General features: G+C 38.5%; 1 protein-coding gene across 2 annotated transcripts in view; it reads left to right on the top strand.

Annotated features, from left to right (window-relative positions):
• Window positions 1-6,479: 6,479 nt before the first annotated feature.
• The window catches only part of LOC135749828 (uncharacterized), a 98,442-nt gene continuing 79,540 nt past the window's right edge, over window positions 6,480-25,381 (top strand). For both annotated transcript variants that reach the window (XM_073816138.1, XM_073816143.1), the window contains exon 1: window positions 6,480-6,611. The gene's annotated coding sequence lies outside the window, so the exon portion shown is untranslated. The remainder of the gene's footprint in view (window positions 6,612-25,381) is intronic.

Raw genomic sequence — 25,381 nt, 5'->3', positions numbered from 1 at the left:
AGTTTTATGTATTACATTTGTTACAAATATGTGCGCCCTCAATAAAAAGGAAGTGATTTGTTTTTCAAAATAAAAGTCAATATAGACGCATGGCACAGCGTGGTTCCAGTCAATTCAATAGTTTATTTGTGCAAAAGTGAAAGTACAAACAACAAGGTTTGTAAATATTTATATAAAACAGATTTTCATTAGCACTGCTATATATATGTTCATGAATCACATTTATAATAACGTTTATTATGGTTAAAGCAGTGCTGGTTTTGGTCAGTTACTACAAAAACTTGAACTGGGTAACTTAACTATTAGTCCTACAACAACGTTTCGTGCTATATGAATTTGAAAAACGTGCAATATTAATAATAATAATAATAATAATAATAAATTTTACGAAGTTAATATTAATTTTAAACTGTTTTTTGTAAGGCACCTGTTCAGTTCAGATGCAATGACTACAATCTCCACAAGAGGCTGATACAAAACAAAAAAACGAAATGAGGTTTTTGAGTCATATGCATCCCAAGTCCCAACACCTGAAACCTATTTTATTAACTTACTTATTTTTAGGTTAGTAGCCATACTAGTAATCTTTTTTAAAAGTAGATAGGAAATATGTATGCCCATATACTCCTCTTGGACTATAAACATGTGTATAAACATCTCTGCATGGTATTGACTTTTGTGCATTTGAGAGCATGCAGAAGGACAATGCCAAACTGACTTCTCATTATTGCTTGTTTTAATGTTTTCAAACATTTCTCTGGTAGGACCTCTCTGCCAGCACTTTACCTGCCTTCCTGAGCAATGAAGATTCGAACAAGATGTGTCCCAGAAGCATCATGCAAACTTGAGGTATTTTCTCTCTGGACTATGGAGTTTTGTGTGTTCATTTGGGATTTAACCCATGTTTTGAATGTTGCTGGCACCATGCTGTACCAGCTGAGTTACTGGACCTCAGCAATATTTCTTTAAAAAAGACAGCGATCACTCTTATCACTAGCGCCAGCTGTTGGATGCAGCAATGCAACACTTATCTTTCTATTAAATACACTTTCGTCTGCCTCGTATTTCTAACGAACACAATGTAATCAAATGTCATTAAGGCACAATCGCGTGTCTATGGTTCAAGAGCCTGAATGTAAAAGCATTGAGAACTGCAATCGAGGTCCAACACAGAGCATCTGTTCTCACAAGTTCCTCTGTCTGAGCAGATGTGCTCTGTGACATTTAAAAATTCCCCTTTCTGATGATTTCAACCCAAACGTTAAATGAAAAATGAAATGAATGGTCATTGGTTCAATGCCAGACCTGAATTGAAGTTCTGAAGTCCTCCAGAAGTACTTAAAACCAGTTTTACATGATTTACATAGACGTATAACTGAAACTTCCTATTGAAATTGTAAAGTTTATATTAAAATTGTTCTGTGTTTCAAATTAGATTCTTACTGAAATCCCCTTTAGACAAAACTTTTACATGTTTCCTGATCAAGCCACACAATTTGAGGCATTATGTCTATAGCACAAATGTGTGGAATGCGTTACTTGCCAGAGTTTACATTTATGCATTTGGCAGATGCATTTATCTTAAGCGTCTTACAAGTGGCATATACATTTTTTATCAGTATGTGTGTGTTCCCTGGGTTCGAACCCATGACCTTTTGTGCTGCTAATGTAATGTTCCACTATTGAGCAATACAGGAGCAGTTTAATACTTGGGTATCTGAACAAACTAAAGTCTAAAGTCTGCCTCTGCCAAATGCATAAATGTAAATAAGCAATATTCTTATTCTTGTCCAAGCAACTCATACGGGACTGAATCTCATACATCGAAAGTACTGAGCAAGCATTTATATCCCACTTGAAAGAGAGAAAGAGAGCGAGACAGAGAGAGAAAGTGAAGTCAGTGTTGACTGATGGATGACGACCAGCTCCTATGCACATGCTCCACATGTGGAGTATCTCACAGCCCTCGGCTCAGAGTCCACAGGGGTGCTGAAGAATCCACACTGGCCTCTCCTCTGCTATTGTACGAGCTCTTTTCTTACACATAAAGACGAGAGAGAGGCAGTGGGGAAGAGGAGGGCAAAGAGAGAGAGAGAGGGTCAAGGGAAACTGAATGACACGTTTTGGAGGCTTTCAGTGGTGCAGCTCTAGAAGGATGCATGAATGAGTGAGCGAGTGACATAGAGAGACAGAAAGAGAGAGAGAGAGAGAGGGAGGTCGAGCGGGCAGCCACATGGGCAGTTCTCACTCGGGATAATGAGAGTATTTTCTCCGGCACTTAACCTCCAAACGGCACGCTGGGAAACCACAGCCGCGCGAGCTGGTCCACACAACAGCCACGCTCGGACACGCTCGCCCACCGCTTAATCAAATTTTACACCCGACGTAGAGTCCCCCCCCTCACTACACGTGGCCCTGACAGCCTCTCTCCCAGGATCACGCTCTCCCGGAGGCCAAGTAGAAGAGAGAGAAAGAATGCTAATGAAGACGAACAAAACTGTAGGCGAAAGAGAAATTTTCTACAGAGACAAGTGGTTGTTCGCTATAGCAGAGCACAGCCTCAAGTGCCTTATTGTTTTAATAAAAATACAAGGCTGCTATTTAAAGTAAATACTTGGAATGTATAATGTTATTCACCATAGCTTCACTAAAAAATTTTAGTAGAGTATTTAAATACTTAAAATAGTTTCAAAAGTTAAATATCCATAGTTAATTTGATGCTGAAATGCAAAAACATTGACTAACTTATGTACAGTAGTACATTAACTAAAAATTGAGTGTCAAATTAGGGCTGCAAAATATTGAAAAAATGAGATATGCTATTAACTGCTAAATAATGTTATATATACTATGTGATATGATAATACTTTGAATAAACAAGTTTTAAAAACTGAAAATTATATGAATATATAATTTTAATAACATAAAATTTATATACAACATAATTATATATACATATTAGGGCTGTCAAAATTAATGCGTTAATAAAGCGGTAACGTAAATTCATTTTAACGCACAATTTCTGTTTGACCCTGGGCCTAGCACGTTGTTGGATAAATTGAGACGCAGCCTTACGCCGGTTTCACACCGCATGCGTGAGCAAGCGCGTATGCGTAGCGTGAGCAGCGCGTGAGGAGAGCGTTTGCTGCGCGTGGCCATTGTGCTTTCACCCCAGCTGCGTTTGCAGCGCATACTGTGAAGTTTAAATAACAGTATAAAAATCTCAAATTCACATTACATTATTTTACATGCATTTATGAGCAAAACCTCTTCAATATGCTTTTTGAAGGTCAGTCTAATTTATATAACTGTGATTTGTTTAATCCACATTGTTTTCGTGCTGTTCTGGTCGGTGTAATGACAGATATAGACACAAAACACAATTATAGACATAAAAAGCCCATGGCACATTATAAAATCTGTTTTTCTGAAGTTTTACGATAAAATAAAGAATTCACTCAGTGATTGACAGCATGAAGCAGTCGATCGTGTTTCCCTTCAACAGTTAAAGCATAGGATTTAGATTTATAGATGAATCTATTTCTCTGAAGATTATTAAGATAGATGAGGACCCATTTGCTGGGCAGAAAGTGAATGAACGCAGTCTTCTGGCAACACTGTGTTAATATTTCATTGCTTTCTTTTAAATTGCTCAAAGTCATGACTGTTTCAAACACACTTGGCATCACATTCGTGATTTTATTGTAAAATTACACTTTTTCGCAACAATTCACGACCATTTAAACCATAAACAATGCACTGTCACTTTAATTGAGCGTGAGCAGCGCAGCAGAAATAGAGCCGATGCCGAAACGATAGCAGCACTGCTGCTTCAGCAACGCTCCTGCCATGCGAGCATGCGCTGCTCATGCGTGCGTTGTACATGCTTTAACTTGTTAACATGGGCGCCGAAAAAAAAACACGTGCCGCTTAGGCGCTGCTCACGCATGCGGTGTGAAACCGGCGTTAGACAGTGAATAGTCAGCAACGTGTAAAATGGTATTTACTTGTACATTTTCTGAGAGATAAATGCTCATAAATGCTTAACTAATACAAATGATGCGTGTCCATCCTCTTGCGCGTCTGAGATTTTGGTTTCGGTTTTAAAACATGCAGGAATTAGAAAATAAAGGGCAGAACTTGCTTGATGTAAAAAAGAGAGATAAAGTTTGGGACTTGATTGATGTTTAAAGAGTTATTAAGAGTGACAAGACTCGAAAATGATCTTCCTCATGCTGACTGACACATCTGAAGCATGAACACAGGCGCGTGACCCCGATATATACACACACATAGATAGAATTATAGTATTTAAAAATATCTGTTTTGGCAACAATTCAAGTAGATAAAATCTTTTATATCTTAAGTAAATGTTTGATTAACTGCTGGGGAAAAATATCTGATGTGTAACATTATTCTTGCATTACAGTAGCTCTTAAAACTGTCTGGGGTGGTTTCCCATACAGGGATTAGTTTAAACCGGGACTAGGTCTTAGTTTAATTAGGGAATATAACTAGTTTTAACAAACATGCCTTACTAAAAATTACTTGTGTGCATTTTGAGGCAAAAAAGGGCACTGATGTATTTTAAGATATGTCAATGCTGGTTGTTTTTTCAGTTTGGACAGCTCTTACATTTATTTAAGTCAAGGTCTAATCCCTGACCGGGAAACCGCCCCTCTGTTTCTCACTGTCAATCAAACTATAAAAGAAAGATAAAAGTTTAACATGTATTGATATTGTTTTTGACTTTGTGTGCCAAATCTATTCGTTTTACCAGTGATTTTAAGGTATGGATGCAGTGATTTTGTTTTTGAACCTTAAACAATCTTTAAGTAGATTTTTTCAACAAAAAAAAATTCACTAATAACAAATATGCATTTGCATATTTGTCCATGCCCATGCTGATTTTGTGATGATTTTTTTGTGGTTTTGAAACCTTGATTTTTAAAACTTCGGTATACCTTGAAACCGGTAACCGGACCATTCCTACTGCTGTATGCATTTTGCAATATGCACATTTGTGATTTTTCTTTTTTAATATAAATTTGTTATATCCAGCTCTATAAAGTGGAATAATGCAATTGACCAATCAGCATTAAGAACTAGAACTAATTTATAATACTCATTAAAGATCAGATAAAAGCTAAATGAACACTATAGGAGCCATTATGTTGTTACAACATGCAAACTCCAACCTTTTTCAGCAAATACTTTAAGCACAACTTAATTCCTCATGAAACCCTATAGGAAAAAGATACAGAGTTTTAGCCCTAGGGTGTGAATGTTAACAGGAAATGGCAACACTTATGTGGTCAGTTAGAACGACACTCAGTAGGAGTGATTAAACACTCTGTCTTTTAGGGTGCGCTCAGCGCGACGGCTACCTGACGAGCCTGTCGGAGACACAGGGCTTCTGAATGTGGCCTGGTGGCCAGGGACGGTCATCCGTCCTCTCTTGACCAAACACAAAGGGTTGTTTTACCAACACACTGATGTCACTTTCACCTGTCACTCAAACAGACCATTATGATCCCTGATCGGAGTCTCCAGGTGAGTACTCATGTGTGACCGAGCGGTGGTGCCTCCCCCCAAAGAGCTTGGACATGGGCTACGCTGGCCAGTAGGCATCCATTGTAATCTGCTGAAAGTTTATTAAACTTTTTTTTGTGATTTACTGTTATGTAAAAGAACATTATAACCTTGATATCTTTCATATTTAAAATAAATCAAACTTTGATGATCGAAATCTCATATGTGATAATGACCTTTTATCCTGAATTTCCAAGACACAGAGTCCCGTTTAATTTTCCATGAATTATTCATAGTGGGTTGTACACAAAGTTGCTGGTAAAGTGAGCTCCAGTGTATTTGTCTATACTTAACTACTTAGATAATTTGCACACATACTGTAGATAGACAGTCAGACACGTGCGTTTGTTTGTAAGCATACAGATTCAGCGGTTGTATTTTGTCCTCACCCACGCAGTGCTCTTTCAGTGAAGCTTCATAGTGTTTACTTTATCTCTGGTCTGAATGCACATAGACACTCTCTGTACCAAAGGCTGTTTATTAAATTGCTATGATATGATAGGCTACTGGGGGTGACACACCTCGTGTAATGTACACACAAATACAAAGACTTGTGTTTGAACTGTCTGTTGTTCTTTCTTAGCTTGTCCACACTTATACATCACTATTAGGAAAGATGAGTTTGTCTATCAACACCTAGTAATCATGTGATTTGTAATAACAATATTAATGTTAGCACACCTACAGTTTAATAGTTAAAGCCATCTAGTGCATAACCAGCCAATGGACCAGGTTACACTTGTATGATGCTTTCATCCAATAAGCGATACATTTTCTCAATATGTGATCGAACCCATAACATTTATAATACCAAAGTCTGCTTATCCAGCAGAGGGTGATATTTTTCAAGCCGGTCAGACTTTCTTTTAACCGTTTCCCAGGGCAACCTCCTCCATATTCCTGCATGGGCCCTCCTCTCAGAAGCCTAACCTCTCCTAATCCTCCTCCCCCTGTTTCCGTGGCGACGGCTCAGACGAGCAGGTGACACATTGACAGAGAGCAGATGGTTCCCCGTGGAGGTAAGCATGGCTAAACAATAACTCCATACTCAACACAGAGCCCTTCTTTCCAAATTCTAGTCTCTCTCTTTAACCACACGCATACACGTAAACGCACACAACTCTTACACAGAGACATCCCCAAAACATACACGCGGCCCCCACCTCCGTTTTCATCCAGCTCAAGCCCTCTCCATTCCTTTATAGCAAACAAACACACACCATCACATTGGTCAACATGATCATACACTGACACCAGAATAATGCTGCCGCTTTAGACATTAAAGTAATGTCATCCTGCTTTATCTGCGGCACGCTCATGTGACGTGGGTATCAAAACACAACATAGCAAACAGTGTTATGAATGAATCATTTTTTCCGAATCTGCACAGAGATACAGAAACTGGAACCAGAATTAAATTATATGTAAATAGAATAAAAATTGCGATTCTTGTCAGGCTTTAAGTTCGTGATCGGGATAAAAGACAAAAAAAAATATTTATTTGTTATATCCTTTTTACTTTTTACTGCTTTTAAAATATTTTTTTTATGCGTCTTCTTCTGTCACTCACTTTTACCTTCCATTGGTAAAGGTATGACATTTTTAATCTTTAAAGGAACTTTTCCCACTATTAGAACTGTCAGATAAATAACTATTGTCTTACATACCATGAAAAGTAGCTAGTTTAAAATGCATCAGACGTCTGTATAGTTAATAATGCTGTTTACTGATTTTAGACAGGATGTCCTATATGTTCCCCATTTATGGAAAGTATAAATGTACAAAGTAAATGTGAAGAGCTCAGATGCAAAACCCTCTAAGTGACTTTGACATGTTTTCTTTTAAAGGGGACAGAGAATGAAAAACCATTTTTACCTTGTCTTTGTTGAATAATGGTAGTCTACCCGCATTCACGAACATGCAAAAAGTGCTAGACATGCTAAACATCTCAGTCTCATAGAAATTCCTCTTTTAGAAATGTCAGCCAGAAAACGGCCCAATCTGAAAAACTGATGCTTATGACATCACAGGCATCTAACTGCCCCTTCACTTTAAAATAATTGGCTACATTTTTTGAGTGGCAGCAAAGTCAGCCAATCAGTAATGAGATTGCAAGTTAAGCCAGTAGGGGGAGCCAAATAGGTGCAAAACCACTTGTTTAAAATCCCCCACCCTAATAGAGCTATCTGAGAGAGGTTTTTAGGAAGCTTCTAAGGCATTACAGACCCAAACAAAAACATTTTTGTCTACATGTCACATCACAGAACAAGGATAAATACCCCGTTCAATCATTCTAGGTCACCTTTAAGGGTTTCACTTTAACTCATTCCCCGCCAGCTTTTTAAAAAAAAAGCTGCCAGCCAGCATTATTTTGTGATTTTCACAAAGGTTTCACAAAATGCCTTCCAGGGAAATTTTCTTCTATAAATATATAAACATACAAATATATCAAATGAAAGAACAGACCCTCTGCTTAAAAAAAAACAGGGAAAAAAATTTCATCCTATCTTCATTCTTTGTTCTCTTTTTATAACCTCTTAAATATGGGTAGGTTTCTTCTTTTTTGACCAAAGGGCTGAAGTTTAATCCGCTTACCCGCTTCCTATCCCTACCGTGTCTATATATATATATATATATATATATATATATATATATATAAATATTAATTTCTCCCTAGGGTTTTTTGTCCTTCTAGGATTTTTTCCCATTGGGTTTTCTCCTAGGGGGTTTTTTAGTCCCAGGGAGAGTCAGCAAACTTTGGCTTAACTTAGCACTTTACTGACGTTACATTATTAATACGCTCGCTTACACGGTTTATCCTAAGCCGCTATATTCTACTTCTTATACTATGTATTGATTTTCAGTGTTCTCCTCTACATCTACTCATGTAAAGCTGCTTTGCAACAATTAACAATTGTGAAAAGCGCTATATAAATAAAATTGAATTGAATTGAATTGAATAATTGCATTTTTGTAAATGATTTTAGAGATCAGATTCAGAATGAAGATCAAAACATACACAGAGTTTAAAATTGATTAAATTCGTTTTTGCATCAGTTTTTGTATGTTTTGGAAATGTTTTCTCTTAATTGACGAGATAACTTGTCAATGGTGTGGAAAGAGTTAATGGCAAATTTCACTTTAATAGCAATGAAAAGGTTATTATTCAGTCATTGAAATGTTCACAAATTAGTAATTTTATTGGTATTTAATTTAAGTACATGTAAAAATTTCGCCTTCTATAAAAGTTTTTAGTCCGTCTCCAATGTCCTTTCTCAATAGAGGTAAAAAGCTTAAAAATGTGGTCAATATCCTAATACAGGGTTTTTCAAACTTTATGATGCTAAGGACCAGCAGGTAAACTTTTTGTAAGGGACCCCTTACCTAAAATATTAATTAAGTTGTACATTTTTATGTAAAACAAAGAAAATTGGCTACACTACACTTAAGCCCTTTTCACACAGACATTCCGTAAAATACACGGGAAAGGCATCCTGGATTTTTCCGGAATAGTTAGAGTTTTTGTTCATTCACACTGCCAAGATTACACGGCATCTGATGGTCCTGGAAAGACACGTGACCTGTTGAAAGTCCCGCCCTCTCTTCTACGCAGCGTCTGAAGTTTGCAAAGTATTTGTTATTTCTCTCTCCAGAAACCACTCACGCGTGGATTTTTGTTTATGATAAGACTATAAAGGAGCGCGTGAACGCACAGTTCTATGCTGGTGAATGATTTCAGCTTCAGAGTGGATATTTGACGAGCTCCCTGATCTCTGCTTTAAAACAGTTTTCAGACATTTCTCATCGTGATTGTTTATATGCATTTAAAACCCGCAATTTGAGAGGCTGAACGATATATCTTGTTGGGATGACGCGCGGGTATTTTCGTTTATTATAGCTCAAATGAGCACATGACGCGATATGCTTTTATGCTGCTGAATGATCTCCGTTTCAACGCAGTAAATGACAGGGCAGTTGGGCGGATCTTGGGCGCTGTTGCTATTTTCCCGGCGTGAGAAATAACTCTTGCGCCGGGCGCAAATCAAATAGGGGTTGGTCTGAAGTAGGTTCATTATTCATCGGTGTGGTTTGGGCGTAAAGTCAAATAAACCAATCAGAACGCTATCCAACATTCCCTTTAAACGCAAGGGCGCAAGTTCCATGGCGGGTTGCTATTATTATGACGGATTTACCAGGCGTACGCCAGGAGCGGTTCACAGCCGAGGAGACCAACGTTCTTTTAAGAGCAGTCAAAGGCAGAGAAGTGGTTTTTATGGGGATAGGAGAAACTCGCCCAAATCAGCGTCGGTCAAACAGGCGTGAGAGGAAATAGCCACAGTCTCATCAGCTGGCATCCCCATCGTTGGGCCAAACGCTACAATGATGTCAGTAGACGGGGGAATCCCAAGCTTGCCAGCATAAATCGGGCACGCCGTGTAACGGGAGGTGGATCTGCCTCTACACAGACGCCAGCAGAGGACATCGCAGAGGTCCACTCTCACCGCTGAAAGGGTTTGGGGGCTTTGAAATCGGACCCAAGAAACGCAAGCAAGGTCCAACCCCAAAGTACTCTTACAAATTCATAATCATAAAATAAACGTAATACAGCCACACAACAAACTTATGAAAATTTTAATCGTTATTTGCATGGGAATTTTTTAACGCAGCCACACAATAAATAAAAACTATCACCGCAATGCTCACCACTATGATTCCCCTTATCTCGTGTATTAATATTTTTTAGTGTAACAATTTATGATTTGCAGAAATAACTGTTGCATCTGTGTAGATTAGATAAGCAAAGTGTATGCGCGTTGTGCACGCTATACATTATGGTCAAGCATATGCGCCCTTAAAATAGCATAATGAACAACACGCCACTGACTTTAAACTTTTTTTTCTGGTCAGTGGCGCAATTGTTTTTTGAAACTGCAAAATAGCATCAGGGATGGTTTGCGCCGGAACATGCCTCCTTTTTTGCGCTGAACTGCCCAGGGAGCGCACGTTCATTCCCAAGTTTGCCGACGTGCGTCTGTGGAGGGAAAAACCCGCTGTGCGCCGGTGCAAAATACGAATGATACATGCGTCACTGACAAAGTCAAGTGCGCTGGGTGCAAGATAGGGCCCTATAACTTTTTAAGTAGTTTTTATTTATTTATTTAATGTATACTTCTTGAATAAAGCAAAATTACAATTAAAAGTTTTAAACGGCATTTTAACATGTGCGACAGTAAAATTTAACAGGTCAAATAATATTTAGTTTGATCTCCTGAGGTTCATAAACATTCATGAGGTTCATTGTCTAAAAATGAAGCATCACATTCACTAAATAATTGTTTAAAAAGTTTATAAAAACGTTTCTTTTGCATTGTTTATGTCATCTTTTGACATTAGATATTTGAGATATCATGTAAGCAAAGTCAAAAGCATTTACAAGGAGGTTTCATTTATTTCTTTTTGGGCTATGGTTAGATGTCTGAAAGGAGAAAATTTGGCTGTGTTTGGACGGCTATAAGACGTCTTTTAAACGCAATATTGCATGCTGGGAAGGAACATTATTCTCAAATGTTTTTCTTGTCCATCCATCTTGTAACAGTCCAATAAGAATACATTTTCAAGCGGTGGCACAGTGTGTGTGATTCGCCTGAGATTCATCATTTATTTGGTTGGAGGGGTGGTGGGAGGGTGGGAGTTGCTGTATATGTATATGTGAGTGTGCATTGGGGGGTAAGTAGGGATTATTATGGAGATCAGCTAATGCATGTTGAACATTACATTCTGGTTTTAAGTGACTAGTGTGGAAAGCACAGCACAATGACCTCCCCCCACACCTCCAACTTTTTCTACTCTGTCTCTCTCCCTGTCTTTCAAAGCCACACTTTCTCCCAAAACACCTGGAGATCACAAAAAAGCGAAGGATGAGAGCCCCCCCATCCCCCAGCAGACACACACACATTCACCAACTCCGTACCGCGTCTACCTATCAATACAGTGAGTGTGGACCGCAGGAGGCGGTTTGGGGTGGGCTGTGCTGAGCCTGAGGCTTTACCATACAGCCTCACAGCCAGAAGCCATTGAAGTGCTCTGCCTCCATAATGGAGTCACTAATAGGTGCCCATTCAGTAAGAAAAGTGTTTTCTGAAAAAAGGGAGAGCGTGAGGAGAAAAGAAAGTTTTAGGGGAAGCGGCAATCACTATGTACGCTGCCTCGAGTATGTAAAATTTATTCAGGTCTCCTCCCTGAAAAGCCCCATCCTACTTTTTTCTTCTTCTTTTGACTGTTTAGGGGAGTAAGAAAAAAGAGAATAACAAATCACTCCTGAAAGGGCTTTATAGAGAGTTTGGAGTTTTCTTTTCTTCCCCGCTTGTAGATGAAGTGAATAGCCTGTCCATAAGTGAGTACAGGCCCGAGTCCAGCGATATTGTTTGGGCGTTCACAGTTTCTCGCCTTTGCACGTTTCTCAATTAGCCGTGACTCTCAGGTTTTCTCTGTCATATATGCACTTACGCATGCATGAACACACACATGCACAGTAATGCACAGTAAACACCAAAAGTTATGTAGGCAAAAACGATTCTGTAAAATCGAAAACGAACTGTAGCTCAACTGATAGAGGATTGCATTAACAGCACAGAGATCATGGGTTCGATAGTGACTCTGGACCACATAACCAGTCATAAGGGGTCATATTTTTTAAATTTATATTTATACATGATCTGAAAGTTGAATAAATAAGCTTTATGGTTTGTTAGGATATGACAACATTTTGCAACTATTTGAAAATCGGAATCTGATGTGCAAAAAATCCAAATATTAAGGAAAACCCCTTTAAAGTTGTCCAAGTGAAGTTTTTATATATTTACTGTAGGAAATTTACTAAATTAAACTTTACATAAAATCGATAATTTTAAGGGGATTTCTAAGTGGGCTATTGACCCAAAATTTCCACCAGATGTAGCCATCAAGCCATATTGAATTCATACAAAGAAATCAGAACATTTAAGTATACAAGTTGAGTCATAATAAATAAAGTGAAATGACACAGGGAATAAGTATTGAACACACTTTATTTAATACTTTGTAGAAAAGAATTGGTTGGTGATTACAGCTTCTAGACGCCTCTTGTATGGAGAGACCAGTCGTCTGCATTGCTCAGGAGTGATTCTGGCCCATTCTTTCACACAAATAGGGCCCTATTTTAACGATCTGAAACGCAAGTGGGAAGCGCAAAGCGCAAGTGACTTTGTGGGCGGATCTTGGGCGCTGTTGCTATTTTTCCCGGTGGGAGAAATAACTCTTGCGCCAGGCGCAAATCAATAAGGGTTTGGTCTGAAGTAGGTTCATTATTTATAGGTGTGGTTTGGGCGTAACGTCAAATAAACCAATCAGAACGTAATCCAACATTCCCTTTAAACGCAAGTGCGCAAGTTCCATGGCGAGTTGCTATTATTATGACGGATTTACCAGGCGCACACCAGGAGCGGTTCACAGCCGAGGAGACCGACGTTCTTGTCAGAGCAGTCAAAGACAGAGAAATTATTTTGTATGGCGATGGGAGAAACCCGCCCAAATCAGCGTTGGTTAAACAGGCATGAGAGGAAATAGCCACAATTGTCTCATCAGCTGGCATCCCCAGGACGTTGCGCCGCAAGCGCTGCAATGATGTCAGGAGAGGGGGGAATCCCAAGCTTGCTAGCATAAATCAGGCACGCCGTGTAACGGGAGGTGGATCTGCCTCTACACAGGACCTGATGCCAGCAGAGGACATCACTGCGTCCACCCTCACAGCTGAAAGCAAGAAACGCAAGCAGTCCAACCCCAAAGTACACTTACAAATCAAGTTCTCATTAATTTTAATTATTATTTACATAAAATAAACGTAATACAGCCACACAACAAACTTATGAAAATATTTTAATCGTTATTTGCATGATAATTTTTTAAAGCAGCCACACAAAATAAATTAAAACTATCCCCACAATGCTCACCACAGTGATTTCCCTTATCTCATTTGTTAATATTTTTTATTGTAACAATTTATGATTTGCAAAAATAACTGTTGCATCTGTGTAGATTAGATAAGCAAAATGTGTGCGCGTTGTAAAATAGCATAATGAACAAAACACAACGCGCCACTGACTTTAGACTAGTTTTTTCTGGTCAGTGGCGCAATTGTTTTTTGAAACTGCAAAATAGCATCAGGGATGGTTTGCGCCGGAACACGCCTCCTTTTTTGCGCTGAACCGCCCAGGGAGCGCAAGTTCATTCCCTAGTTCGCCGATGTGCGTCTGTGGATGGAAAAACCCGCTGTGCGCCGGTGCAAAATACGAATGATACATGCGTCACTGAGAAAGTCAATTGCGCTGGGTGCAAGATAGGGCCCATGGTCTTTAAATCTTGAAGGTTCCTTGGGCCTCTTTTATGAACTTTGATCTTCAGTTCTATTTTTCCCGCTGTATATGTTTTAGGACTGGTTTTGTGGTCCAGGGTCACTTACACTGATAAAAAGTTACACTGCAAAATGCATACATGTAAATTTACAGGTAGTTAACAATAACAGTGTACTAACTACACCAACGCGCTGTTAACATTGTATGCTACTTTGATAACAAGTTTACAAAGCATTGCTATTTTTAGTTACTGTTCCTTCTCACCAACACTCTTAATGAATATGTTTTGGACATTAAAATTGATCATGGCATGAATGGTTGTTTTCTTCATAGCAGGTGCACTGATAGCAATCTTGCCTTTATTCGCAAAATCCTTTCTATAAAATGTAGAATGCTGAAAAGGACAAGACCTCAGTTTCTAATTTGTTAATACTTCAACTCACAAACACAAATGTCCTCCCAGGTTCAGAAAGCAAGGGTCGAGTTAATGCCACAGTTACTATATCGCCTGATGGGGTGGAAATAGCTGAACTGATTGGTGTTGCAAGAACCATATTGTGAGGAGGAACCATTAAAGCAAAAATGTGGGGAGGCCGTATTGTACTGCATGTATCTCTTCTGCTTTGACAGATTGATGGAATGGGTGTATAACGACTCAGTGTGGGCTCTCCGGCTGAGATAAAGTTTAGGACGAGAGTAAGTTAGTCTCACAGTAGGTTCAGTTCTCCTGCTGGGATGGTCTAAGCCCAGACCCACCGGCTATTGTTCCTTAGCTTTTAAGATAACAATACCTGGTAGAATAGCTAGATCTTTATTCACAAAAGACATAAGCTTTCATATGTTTGTACAATGAATTTGTCTTCTAAGCATATGTGACCCGGCTGGTCTAATTTTAGCTCCAGGCTAAAGAAGTAAAAATTTAGATTTTGGTCAATTTGAGGTTTTCGTAAAAATAAGTACATTATGCCATCCCAATCCTCCAAATAGTAATTCAACTTCTGAAAATCTTTATTTGTATATTGCCTGACATTCCTAATGCGAAGGATGCATGTCCTTTGGAAGCAAAGCACTTCTTCCTTGTTTCTTTCTTAGTTCTTGGTTTTGGTTTTAAAACCTACATGAATAAAAAAAACATGCATGAAAAAGTCCAGAACCTGAGTGATGTTGAAAGAGGTATTAAGATCGATAACACATGAAAACAGTCTTCCTCGCGTTGACTGACACATCCGAAGCATGCGCACACAAAGGTTCTCAGACAGTGTGTGATCCCGATATTCTGTATGTCGGTCTGTCTCTATCTATCTATTTATCTATCTTTTACAGTATTTAACTGTCTGTCTGTCTAAACTGTCTGTCTGTCTACACGGTCTGTCTGTCTGTCTGTCTACACTGTCTGTCTATTTGTTTACAGTTTCTGTCTTCCTGTTTACAGTGTATGTCTGTCTGTCTGTTTGTCTAGTTATCTATCTTCTACAGTGTCTTTCTGTCTGTCTTTGTTTGGCTGTCTACAGTATATGTCTGTATATCTGTCTGTCTATCTATTTATCTCCTACAGTGTCTGTCTGTTTCTGTCTGTCTGTCTGTTTCTGTGTGTCTATTTATCTTCTACAGTATCTATCTGTCGGTCTGTCTGTTTGTCTGTCTGCAGTGTTTGTCTGTCTGTCTATCTATTTATCTTCTACAGTATCTATCTGTCAGTCTGTCTACTCTGTCTGTCTGTCTACACTGTCTGTCTGTCTGTCTGTCTACAGTGTCTCTCTATCTGGCTGTCTACAATAAATGTGTGTATATCTGTCTGTCTATCTATCTATTTATCTCCTACAGTGTCTGTCTGTTTCTGTCTGTCTATTTATCTTCTACAGTATCTATCTGTCGGTCTGTCTGTTTGTCTGTCTGCAGTGTTTGTCTGTCTGTCTATCTATTTATCTTCTACAGTATCTATCTGTCAGTCTGTCTACTCTGTCTGTCTGTCTACCCTGTCTGTCTGTCTGTCTACAGTGTCTCTCTATCTGGCTGTCTACAATAAATGTGTGTATATCTGTCTGTCTATCTATCTATTTATCTCCTACAGTGTCTGTCTGTTTCTGTCTGTCTATTTATCTTCTACAGTATCTATCTGTCGGTCTGTCTGTTTGTCTGTCTGCAGTGTTTGTCTGTCTGTCTATCTATTTATCTTCTACAGTATCTATCTGTCAGTCTGTCTACTCTGTCTGTCTGTCTGTCTGTCTGTCTGTCTGTATGTCTGTCTGTCTGTCTGTCTGTCTGTATATAGTGTCTCTCTATCTGGCTGTCTACAATAAATGTGTGTATATCTGTCTGTCTATCTATCTATTTATCTCCTACAGTGTCTGTCTGTTTCTGTCTGTCTATTTATCTTCTACAGTATCTATCTGTCGGTCTGTCTGTTTGTCTGTCTGCAGTGTTTGTCTGTCTGTCTATCTATTTATCTTCTACAGTATCTATCTGTCAGTCTGTCTACTCTGTCTGTCTGTCTGTCTGTCTGTCTGTCTGTCTGTCTGTCTGTCTGTCTGTCTGTCTGTCTGTATATAGTGTCTCTCTATCTGGCTGTCTACAATAAATGTGTGTATATCTGTCTGTCTATCTATCTATTTATCTCCTACAGTGTCTGTCTGTTTCTGTCTGTCTATTTATCTTCTACAGTATCTATCTGTCGGTCTGTCTGTTTGTCTGTCTGCAGTGTTTGTCTGTCTGTCTATCTATTTATCTTCTACAGTATCTATCTGTCAGTCTGTCTACTCTGTCTGTCTGTCTACCCTGTCTGTCTGTCTGTCTGTCTGTCTACAGTGTCTCTCTATCTGGCTGTCTACAATAAATGTGTGTATATCTGTCTGTCTATCTATCTATTTATCTCCTACAGTGTCTGTCTGTTTCTGTCTGTCTATTTATCTTCTACAGTATCTATCTGTCGGTCTGTCTGTTTGTCTGTCTGCAGTGTTTGTCTGTCTGTCTATCTATTTATCTTCTACAGTATCTATCTGTCAGTCTGTCTACTCTGTCTGTCTGTCTACCCTGTCTGTCTGTCTGTCTGTCTACAGTGTCTCTCTATCTGGCTGTCTACAATAAATGTGTGTATATCTGTCTGTCTATCTATCTATTTATCTCCTACAGTGTCTGTCTGTTTCTGTCTGTCTATTTATCTTCTACAGTATCTATATGTCGGTCTGTCTGTTTGTCTGTCTGCAGTGTTTGTCTGTCTGTCTATCTATTTATCTTCTACAGTATCTATCTGTCAGTCTGTCTACTCTGTCTGTCTGTCTACACTGTCTGTCTGTCTGTCTGTCTACAGTGTCTCTCTATCTGGCTGTCTACAATAAATGTGTGTATATCTGTCTGTCTATCTATCTATTTATCTCCTACAGTGTCTGTCTGTTTCTGTCTGTCTATTTATCTTCTACAGTATCTATCTGTCGGTCTGTCTGTTTGTCTGTCTGCAGTGTTTGTCTGTCTGTCTATCTATTTATCTTCTACAGTGTCTATCTGTCGGTCTGTCTGTCTGTTTGTCTGTCTGCAGTGTTTGTCTGTCTGTCTATCTATTTATCTTCTACAGTATCTATCTGTCAGTCTGTCTTCTCTGTCTGTCTGTCTGTCTGTCTGTCTGTCTGTCTGTCTGTCTGTCTGTCTACAGTGTCTCTCTATCTGGCTGTCTACAATATATGTCTGTATATCTGTCTGTCTGTCTAACTAATTATCTTCTTCAGTGTCTGTCTGTCTGTCTGTTTCTATCCATCTGTCTGTCTGTCTATCTATTTATCTTCTACAGTATCTATCTGTCAGTCTGTCTACTCTGTCTGTCTGTCTGTCTGTCTGTCTGTCTGTCTGTCTGTCTGTCTGTCTGTCTGTCTGTCTGTCTGTCTGTCTGTATATCGTGTCTCTCTATCTGGCTGTCTACAATAAATGTGTGTATATCTGTCTGTCTATCTATCTATTTATCTCCTACAGTGTCTGTCTGTTTCTGTCTGTCTATTTATCTTCTACAGTATCTATCTGTCGGTCTGTCTGTTTGTCTGTCTGCAGTGTTTGTCTGTCTGTCTATCTATTTATCTTCTACAGTATCTATCTGTCAGTCTGTCTACTCTGTCTGTCTGTCTACCCTGTCTGTCTGTCTGTCTGTCTGTCTACAGTGTCTCTCTATCTGGCTGTCTACAATAAATGTGTGTATATCTGTCTGTCTATCTATCTATTTATCTCCTACAGTGTCTGTCTGTTTCTGTCTGTCTATTTATCTTCTACAGTATCTATATGTCGGTCTGTCTGTTTGTCTGTCTGCAGTGTTTGTCTGTCTGTCTATCTATTTATCTTCTACAGTATCTATCTGTCAGTCTGTCTACTCTGTCTGTCTGTCTACACTGTCTGTCTGTCTGTCTGTCTACAGTGTCTCTCTATCTGGCTGTCTACAATAAATGTGTGTATATCTGTCTGTCTATCTATCTATTTATCTCCTACAGTGTCTGTCTGTTTCTGTCTGTCTATTTATCTTCTACAGTATCTATCTGTCGGTCTGTCTGTTTGTCTGTCTGCAGTGTTTGTCTGTCTGTCTATCTATTTATCTTCTACAGTGTCTATCTGTCGGTCTGTCTGTCTGTTTGTCTGTCTGCAGTGTTTGTCTGTCTGTCTATCTATTTATCTTCTACAGTATCTATCTGTCAGTCTGTCTTCTCTGTCTTCTCTGTCTGTCTGTCTGTCTGTCTGTCTGTCTGTCTGTCTGTCTGTCTGTCTGTCTGTCTGTCTACAGTGTCTCTCTATCTGGCTGTCTACAATATATGTCTGTATATCTGTCTGTCTGTCTAACTAATTATCTTCTTCAGTGTCTGTCTGTCTGTCTGTTTCTATCCATCTGTCTGTTTCTGTCTGGCTGGCTGTCTGTTTATCTTCTACAGTATCTATCTGTCAGTCTTTCTACTCTGTCTGTCTGTCTACCCTGTCTGTCTGCAGTGTCTGTCTGTCTATAGTGTCTGTCTGTCTGTCTATCTTTATATCTGTCTGTATGTCTGTCCATTTATCTATCTTCTACAGTATATGTCTGTCTTTCTGTTTCTGTCTGTCTGCCTGCCTGCCTGTCTGTCTGTTTTTGTCTGTCTGTCTGTCTGTTTGTCTACACTGTTTGTCTGTCTGTTTGTCTACAGTGTCTCTGTGTCTGTCTGTCTACAGTATATGTCTGTATATCGATCTGTATATCTGTCTGTCTGTCTATTTATTTATCTTCTACAGTGTATGTCTGTTTCTGTCTGTTTGTCTGTTTGTCTATCTATGTATCTGTCTATCTACACTGTCTGTCTACAGTGTCTGTCCGTCTGTCTATCTATTTATCTTCTACAGTATCTGTCTGTCTTTTTTCCATATATGTCTACACTGTCTGTCTGTCTGTCTATCTACTTATCTATCTTCTACAGTATCTGTCTGTCTGTCTTTTATCTATATTCTACATTGTCTGTGTGTCTGTCTGTCTCTCTATCTGTCTGTCTGTCTGTCTGTCTGTCTGTCTATTTTTTTATATTCTACTGTGTGTGTGTGTCTGTCTGTCTGTCTGTCTGTCTGTCTGTCTGTCTGTCTGTCTGTCTGTCTGTGTAGGTGTCTATATTATCTATCTACCTTATCTATCTACATATATTATCCATCCACCCACAGTATCTATCTATCTACATTGTCTTTATGTCTATCTACATAGATTGTATATAGATCTGTCTGTCTGTCTATCTATCTTCTTTCAGTATCTGTCTGTCTGTTTATCTAGGTTTTTATTTATTTACTTTTAAGGTTTATAACGCATCAGCTTTATTACTTTAAGACATTAACAACAAAAACACACTGCTTGTATTTATATTAGAAGCATTTTTCTGCCAGTGTCATAGCAACTGGCTTTGTTGCATTTGGATTACCCAGAATGCATTGCAACAAGTTCTGTCCTGAGCGACTGAAAGATGTTCTGTTAATCTTAAATCAAGATCACACACTCTAAGGAATGTAAAAGGATGAATTTATTAAATGAATTCAATACATTTTCCTTCCCAATTCTACTAAAAACTACTATAAAGTTATTTAAATGCTGGGCTTTTTAACATGCATGTTTCTGTCATGCCACCATGGCAACAAGCTCATGTTTGGTCAAGCACTTCCTAGTTAATATTTCTCCTGCAATTCGGGCTCTATCTGAGGACAGAATGAGCACAGGGCAACTCAAAATCCTCTCAGGCTAATGAGATATGATTAAAACCGCAGATAGATCCTCAGTCCCACTGGCATACGCAAAGGGAAACGCACACTTGCACGCATTCCCACTAATAAGCTTTGATTTGTGGGACTGATAGTGTGTGTAGTTTCCTTAAAACGACTCTGTAAATCCTCAGTAATGTAATTAAGCACGACGTCAGATTTATGCATGCTGCAGGACTGCACCTGATCCTTGTCCATTCTCTCCACACTATGAAAAGGCCATTGTGTATCGCTGCCTTCCATTGCTTAGGGCTTGTGTATGTCTACAAATGTTTGTGATTATAAAACAGTGCAATACCTGACTGGTTTTGTATAATAATTAACAGAAGCAATGGGCTTACGCACAAATGCCTCATTCCGCAAGTGAGACACAAGCAGAGACCGAGAGCTCATGAAAACACTTAGTAAGACTAGGAAGTTTGGGGAAATGGAGTTGCAGTATGGAAAACACAGTATGCTGACACCTGAAGAAAGAGGAAGACGACACCTTTATTGCTCAAAACCCAGATTTATGAGGGCACAGCCGGGCGAACCTCACCCCCTCTGCCGCACCAGTCACCCGGGGAGACGAGTCAACAGCAAGGCCTGGCAACTTGCTTCCAGACCCCATCAGTCGAGAAATACGGTGAGTCTCCGCCTCACCAGGATTCTTCGAAAACCCTTTAGGATGAATAACATTACGCTTTGCCTGTCAGTGAATCTGTGATCTCTGGTTTAAAAATGAAAAAGCACTCAGAATCAACCCCATGTTGGGAGGATGAGTGAAAAAGGGTAAAACGGAGAAGAGGACAGCATGTCCAAAATCGCAGCATCTGTCCCAGTTGCCGTAATGAATGTTAAGCAGGTTAGATGCTGGGGTGCGGCTGTGCCAGAGGTCAGCCGAATCGCTCCGAGCAGGCAGGACAAACTCGAGCTTTATGCCCCCCTAGTGAGCTTCTAGAATCAGGCAAGGTGCTAACTCCTGCTCTTGCTATTGTAGCGATACCACTAACCATATTGATCTCTGATGCTAGCAGATTAGGGCATAAAGAAGGCTCTGTCCTGGCTGCGGGGGTCCTCCTCTGTTTCCCGGCTCTTCTTTTGGGGTCACAGAATCTGTGGAGCCCCTGTGACCTTCTGAGTCAACACACGCACACACCATTGGTTCTGCAAAGCTGGCGAAGATGGACACTATTAAGCCCGATTGGTTGGATGGTTACATTCATAGCTCATCATAGCTGACCCAGAGAGCGGCAGTGGGCCGTTGGTTTTGTCCATGTGTTTTATGCTGGGCTCCTTCATGCTGGGCTCCTTTTGTAGGCCATTAATAGGGTTGCAGTTTGAAGACCTCATTGTTTTGGTGGAAAAGGATTTCCTTATGTGTTCTTGGTCCTTTTGTGGTTTGATTGATGTTTGGTGTTGTAAAATTGTGTGTGGATGATGTTAGGGTGTGTGTTTGTTGTGTATGAGGTTGGTAATTCCCTTGTTGTGGACTCAGCCATAGACGTCTGTGTAATGTGGTTTGTCAGAGATTGCTCTATAAGCTCGGACATTGATCTGCTTATATTAACTTCAAATGAGACTAAGTTCTCCTGTCTAGGGAAAGTCATTCATCTGCCTGGAATACTTTGGCATTGCTCTGAATGGCAAAATGGTCAAAAATGGCCCTTAGCTGTCACTGACCGTTAAAAAGATCTTCATATATAACATTAAGGCACATATATGTTTACATTTGGTATCAGTATGTACCTTTGAGGTACTAATACGCACTGTTTGGTACCAAAATAACCTGATTAGGTGCAAATGTGTACTTTTGAAAGGGCTAGGGACCATTTTTTGGCCTTTTTTCTGACAGTGTAGTTCCAATGCTTGATCATGCGTTGGCTTCTTGTAATTTGTGTGTTTAACCATGTTTAACCTGTTTGTGCAATGTAAAAAAAATACTGTAGATTTAACAGCAAAGCATTATAACTCGACTCTAATTTGTCATTTGACGGTACCCATTGATTTCCATATTTGTTTTTCCTACTATGGAAGTCAATGGATACTATCAACTGTGTGCTTAGCATTATTTATCAAAATATAGTGTTTTGTGTTCAGTAAAAGAAAGAAACTCAGTTTTAGAACAACATGAAGGTGAGGAAATTATGAGAATTTAGGGTGAACTATCCTATAAATCTTCAGGTATGTAACACAGTTGTGTCTGTTATACTACGGTTGGTTCACACTTCCGTAAAAGTGTCATCAAACGCCAATATATTAAACCGCAAAAAGATGACAGTTAACTCAAAATGTCAAGAAACAACTGTTTTTTATGCTGCGCAAACAAAAACACTTTTACACACATGTCTAACCAACTTTGAACAGCACTGTTAAGCCTAAGGCCAAAAACCAGCTGTGCTTATATAGGGTATACCGTTTTGTGATTTTGTTTAAAAACCACATATTCCTTACATTTTTGTAACCTATGGCAAGCCATTTTGACTTTTATTCATTTTCATGATATGAATTTTTAATATGAACAATTACATTTTCACTAATTAAAATGTTAATTCTTCATATCAGGGATTAGATTTCTACAAGTAACAACGGCAACTGTTGATATCAATAAATATATTTTACTAGTAAAAATGTTAATTCCTGATATCAGAAAATGGATTTCTACTAGCAACAAGTGCTATTTCTGATATGAAGAATTGAATATTCACTAGTAAAAACTTGAATTCTTTATATCAACAATTGTTTTTCACTAGTTAAATGTCACCATAGGCCACCATTCAAATTCAATTGTTGATATCAAGAATTGTATTTATGGAATAATCAATAATGACATTGTTACACTGTAAAAAATGAATTGGTAACACCTAAAAAAAAAAGGTTTTCCAACTTTTATGTTTAGGTGAAAAATACTTAAAATGAAAAATTTAAGTTGAAGAATTTTTTTTTGCCGGGGGGGGGCATGGGGGGTTACCAATTGAATAATTAAAAAAAATTTGATCCAACCTTTTACAGCGTACTAGTAAAAATGTGAAAACAGCTTGCCATAGACGACCCTAATTTTGTATATGATTTTTAATATTTTCACATAATTAAATTTATAATGTGTTGCATTCAAAATTAGCAAAATGAGTCTACTACTACTACTACTGTAAGCATATATAAAGAAATACAGTGATATCAGGTGCAAAAAGTTTTCTTCGGAAACTGACAGTGGTCCCCAAACCAGGACTGTTTACCATATACAAACCAGGAATTTTGCTTATTAATAAACCAACTAATTTCCACCTACTCCAAATTGACATGCTTCACATTTCCTGCGTCTCTGGACGGGTGAAGGAGCATTGCTTGTCCCTGCCTTGTTGATGCAACTGTAAACAGCCTTCCTGACAGGAAAAGCCCAAATGGCAGCGGCATCCGTGCGCTCCTGTGAAACAGAGGCAATGAAAAGCCCATCTGCCTGGAACTGGCCTAATCTCATCTGGAGAATTGGACGATGGGATACAGAAGGCACCAATCACGCCTGTCCAATTTCATTACTGAATTCAATGATGAGAAGTTCAGAGAGCAGAACAGAACAGAGTGTGGGCTGACTCAATGGAACTGACTTATTTATGTTTGCTTGAGAGCTCCGATTGTAATAAGACCCTCGTCCTGTGACCTCTAAGGCAGGGTGTTGGATTACAGCATGAATATGACATCTAATCAAGATTGCTGCCTTGCTGATGTTTAAAAGAAGCCATTGGTGTTGAGCAGGACCTGGTTGTGACTTTTAATGAATCTCAAGGTCTTACGAGCTGGAGCTGGTTTGGTTCTGTACCAACCAGTCTGTGAAGATTAAATATTACTGTTCCTATCTACAACAGCTCAAACATTTCTTTCCTACTGGTTTCTAGGCTGTTTTCTTTTAGGATCAGCCGTATGTCTGCCAGACCTGCTTAATTTCACATTCAAGGAGTAATTAGGGAGTAGGCAGGTTATTGTGCAGTAAGTGGCCGCAATTTGTCTATGAAATTTTCTCATCATCTAACACTCATTAAAGTAAAGTGCATAATAAAGAGAGACAAAATTATTGGGGAGTTTATCAACAAAAGTGGCATTAGTTAGGAATATTACCATAATGGTCATCAGGTCTAATAAACTATTTAGATGCTATTAGGTCCACACAATATAGCAAATTACCGACTAATAACTGACTAATTTTAGGTCGATGGAGATGCAGAAGGTAGACAGTGTCTGATTTGTGGAAGATGATCAACAATTAGAAATAATGTAAAACATATGTTGTTTGTATAATTGTCTGTTTTAAAATATAGTTTTAGTTTACAAACTGAAAGCATTATCGTTTCACATAATGTATGTAACATTATTTAGAAAGTAATCATATCAATGTTCATCAGTAACATCTACTTGTCTTTAATACCATGAAAGCGTTATTTAATATGTTTACATTTTATTCAATGCCGTCTTCTTTTCGTCCACACCTTGTAAGGTTTGTTCAACACTGCAATATTTGCATCAATACCATCTAAACTGTTTGGTTCAATACCATGCCATTAGCTTCAAATACCAGCAAACTTTGTTCAATACTGTCGTCTTTTCCGCAATACCATTTAAACTTTGTTCAATACATCTTATTTTCTGCAATACCATTTAAACTTTGTTCAGTACGTCTTATTTTATTTTATTTTATTTAATACCATTTAAACTTTGTTCAATATGTCTTATTTTCCGCAATACCATTTAAACTTTGTTCAGTATGTCTTATTTTATTCAATACCATTTAAACTTTGTTCAATACATCTTATTTTCTGCAATATCATTTAAATTTTGTTCAATACATCTTATTTCCTTCAATACCGTTAAAACTTTGGTCAATGTGTCTTTCTTCAATACCATTTAAACTTTGTTCAATACATTTTATTTTCTGCAATACCATTTAAACTTTGTTCAATACTTCTTATTTTCTGCAATACCATTTAAACTTTGTTTAAATATATTTTATTTTCTGCAATACCATTTAAACTTTGTTCAATACATCTTATTTTCTGCAATACCATTTAAACTTTGTTCAATACGTCTTATTTTCTGTAATACTATTTAAACTTTGTTCAGTACGTCTTATTTTATTTTATTTTATTTAATACCATTTAAACTTTGTTCAGTATGTCTTATTTTATTCAATACCATTT

The sequence above is a fragment of the Paramisgurnus dabryanus genome, chromosome 1, assembly GCF_030506205.2.
Source record: "Paramisgurnus dabryanus chromosome 1, PD_genome_1.1, whole genome shotgun sequence".
Classification (NCBI taxonomy): domain Eukaryota; kingdom Metazoa; phylum Chordata; class Actinopteri; order Cypriniformes; family Cobitidae; genus Paramisgurnus; species Paramisgurnus dabryanus.
Note: the sequence above shows the minus strand (reverse complement) of the source record. Positions and strands in the feature narration are given on the sequence as shown.